Genomic DNA, 4194 nt, shown 5'->3' on the forward strand with positions numbered 1-4194 from the left:
TAGAACTTCAATATATGACTGGGGTGAGGGGGAATACCATTTAACATATAACAAAGAGAATAATTTGTCTCAAGCTCAATTAGTAACTGAAAGAACAAAAGTATATAAATCATGTAAGTCTCATATGAATGTTGTTAAGCACTATACATACTATTATTTCAAGTGCTTTTTTCACTATGAGGAAACTCAAAAGTAAAATGACCAAATTTCACATAATAGCAGACTCAAAATAAATTGCAACTCCAGGCTAAATCTTTCCTAATTGGTGTTTTGCTTAAGAAGAAATGCTATTCATCTCTTATTCTTTTACTCTCAGACACAGAAAGAGCCGTATCAACAGTAGAATCAGCTTCAAACACAAAACACATTTTCAGATCTTTTAACATGAATTTAAAATGACATTAAATGAAAGTATTTTAAAAAACAGATTTTTTTTTTTTCAGAAAAATAACTTCCTGGTAAATTGCATATGAGACCATAATCTTGTGATTATAAATGTAATGTTTACTAGCCTGAGACTTTAACAGGAAGAAGGAAACAAAGGTAATGAACTCCCTGCTTCCAGGAGCAACCTGTTTCAAGTCCGATGATCCTTTTTTTTTCTTCTTCCATTTTTAAAAAGTCCTACAAATTCTTTCATTACAGCATCTCTGCCATACAAAACTCTTTGAACATGAATTATTTCTAATTCTTAATAGGACTTCCAAATGGAAGACTGTGTTTATGGCTTTTATTGTTGCATTTCATCTATTCTCAGGCCAGACTTCACTGCTGGCTTCTTCTTTATTGGTACAGAAGTTTATTGCATAATTCATAGCCCATTAATGATCTGGCAACCAATAAACTCTTAAGGAACTGCAAAAATAGCCATGTCCACTAAACAGAGTGGCTAACTGCACTTGGATGCTCTAAACAACTGTGCAGGGAAAACAGGTAAATTAAAGAGGAACGTTCTTAAGCAAAAAAACTAAATTCACAATTCCATCTTCTTTATTCAAAGAGAATTTTCTCTTAAGTATTTTTTACTTAAGGCAATCTAAGAAGCACTAATATTCCCCATGCATTACATAAGCACAGAAATATTTACTTCATAATAAATATTTATTTACATGAAAATATAAATCTTCCATTTCTGTCTATGGAAATAAAATTATGACCATGCTCTCATTAAATTCTATTGGTTGGATAGGTCACCATTTAAGATATGTCATCAGGAAATAGAAATATATATTTCTATTCAGTCAGTGAACAGCTTCATGAGGCAAATTTCATATGCTTGAGTTTTTAGCCATTTCTTATGGGTCCTCTATCTAAGTATTTCATTTTTCATAGAAATGGATATAATGCTTCTACCAGCTTTCAATAATATTCTTCCTACCAGTGCAAGTTCATCCCAGCATGGACGATACAGCTTGCATGAACTATTGGACAATCAGTCTCGGCTCACTCTCAGTACTACCAGATCTTACTCTTTTTTTCTATAGTAATTTTCTCCAGCTGTGTTGCTGATACTGGCGATATAACAAACATTTATAAAGTACTTGAAATCTTTCTTTTTCTGCTGAAGTCATGTTCAGAGCTTTTTCTAAGTCAACTCTGGGGACCTTTGACACATGTGTACTTTTTAAAATAACATAAATTTTTGGTTTTTTTAAAGTAACTTGGAGAACTTAAATAGAGAAAAGAAAAGAAAGCTTATTGTTTCAGTTACACTCAGATACATGTATTCCATTACATACTAGGCTTGTAAAGGAGAAAGCCATGAAGTAATGCCCGAAACATTTTTTTTTTTGTAAGTAGGAGCAGCATTGTAACCTATAAGTAGCCTTTCTCCTTCAAATCCTTAGTTTTATATCTTAGGAGGTTCCCCTTTACATGTCTTTGATAAAAGCATTATATGGATCTGTCCCAATATTAATTCTTCAGGCTTATGTATCATCATGTCAGTGCAAGAAGCCTGTGTCCATACCAGGTTAATTTCCTTTAAACACCTAAATATAGGCTTTTTTCCCAATTATTTAATTGTGAGAATTTTTCCACCTGCCCCTAGAATCCCTTCCTTTTGCTCACTGACCTTTTAAATTTCTTATCTTAAAAGAAAAAGTCCCATCTTCTCCACATTAATATATTTCTTCTCTTCATTCCTACAGAATAGAACGCCAAGGAAGGAAGAACTCTGGTGAATACTGTAGAACAGCCCCCTAATTTTATAAGGAAAAGATACTGAGCTGTTTCCATGACTCATTTTGGTTTTTATTAATTAAAATTATTGGGGTGACATTGGTTAATAAAATTATATATGTTTCAAATGTACAGTTTCATGACTCATTCTTGTGAGTTATGATTTAAGAATACCTCAAAATCCTTTTACAACCCTCCAGCAAAAAGTAGTACATTATAATTATATTATAAACTCTTAAAGGTCAAGAAATAGTACTTATGTTGCTTTTGTTCAATCAACTAGTCAATCAACCAATAAATAGAATATGAAATCTACTATATTAGGTGCTACAGGAAATATAGAGAAGTATACATATCATATCTCTCTTCCAGAAACTTGCAGTTTAGTTGAAGTACAAAAAGAATAATAATGTAAGAAGTGAAAAGAATTATAAAAATGAAGGAGGAAGGCCATTGTATTCTAGAGAAAGTCTAGATGCATCTTGAATTATAGATTGAAAATGGGCAGATAGTTAGAGAATAGTAATATCAAAGACATGAAGATAGCAATTTATAAGGTCTTCTCCAAGAACATGCTTACTTGAAAGTTAATAAAACAAGTAGAAAAAAATAAGTTAAAAAGTTAATCATCAATTCTATTGTAAAATGCCTTTAATTCCAGTTTCAGAAGCCTAGTCTTGATCTTGAGAATATAAGTAATATGATGTGGCAATTGAAACATTAATATTTTTAAATACAGAAATGTGGCCAGAAGAAAATGGTGATTTTTGGAGGATTAAGCATGTATAAATATTTTGAATAAATTGTTGCAGGGACAGAGTGGACATAACGTGATCATGCCCTTAATTTATAGTGATAATCCAGATGTGAGAAGACTGTGAGGGAAGAAAATATTAAAAAGCATACAAACAAACAAAAATAAACAGTGGTACATGTGAGATAAATGATATTGCATGATATTATGCATATAGTCTGTTTCCCACACTTTCCTGATGACAAAGTCAATAAATAAGCTTCAATAAAAAGTCCAGAGGAAGTAGCATCAAGAGAAGTTCCCCTGAATTACCTAAAATTGAGTCTAATGTTTACAATATCCTAATAGCGACATTGTACTCATGCTAAGAAAGATTGAGTTTAATTAATAGGGCTTGAACCCTGGCTTTGGCTTTGGGCACACTGTGGGCAAAAAGTTTTAAAAGCAGGAATGGCATTTTTTCTTGTTTCTTATGCAATTAAGGGTAGGCAATCAATTAATAAAAAGATAAATGAAGTGAAAAGAGAGAATTTAAAAAAAATAAGAGAACATTTATAGGAAAACACAGTGAAAGGAGGCAGCAATTTTAAAAACTACAAAAGAAATTGCAAATAGCACATGCTGCAATGTTCCTCCTGTAGAGACCAATGGTCAGTGACGAAGGTACAGAATGAACCAATGAGGGTAATATTGTTGCTGTTAGCTCAGTGACTAATAGTGCCACCCCTTGTCAAAGCTTTGGAATCCTTCACAAAACATAGCATTCAATACCATTAACAAAATGACTCCAGCCATTACTGTTAGTACCATACCTACTCGAAAAATATGCTCTCAATATCTCCCAAAATTTATAGAGAAGTAACTTTTACTTTTAAGCTTTCTTATATTTATAGGGGCTAAATCTAAATTATAGAACTGCCTTTTTCCATATTTACCATTGCCCTATACTAAACATGAGATTTGACTACCTTTTCCCTTAGGATAATTAATTGCTTAAGGTATAATGTATAAATAATTTCTAATAAGCCCACTCCCTTTTCCTCCAAGTGTAATTGAATGAAAGGTGAACAAAGTATTGACTCAGTTTAGATGTCTTACCCTTGAAAGTGGTGAGATATTGAAAAGTCACATAGTCTAGAAGAGGTTAAGTGCTAGTACTTTGAAATCTAATTCTAAATCCGGAGCAAATTTTGGTTCTGACACCTGCCCACATAATCAGGCACTTCACTCTCTCACCATTTATTTTCTAAGTCAATTAG

The sequence above is a fragment of the Pteropus vampyrus genome, unplaced genomic scaffold (assembly GCF_000151845.1).
Source record: "Pteropus vampyrus isolate Shadow unplaced genomic scaffold, Pvam_2.0 Scaffold77, whole genome shotgun sequence".
NCBI lineage: Eukaryota > Metazoa > Chordata > Mammalia > Chiroptera > Pteropodidae > Pteropus > Pteropus vampyrus.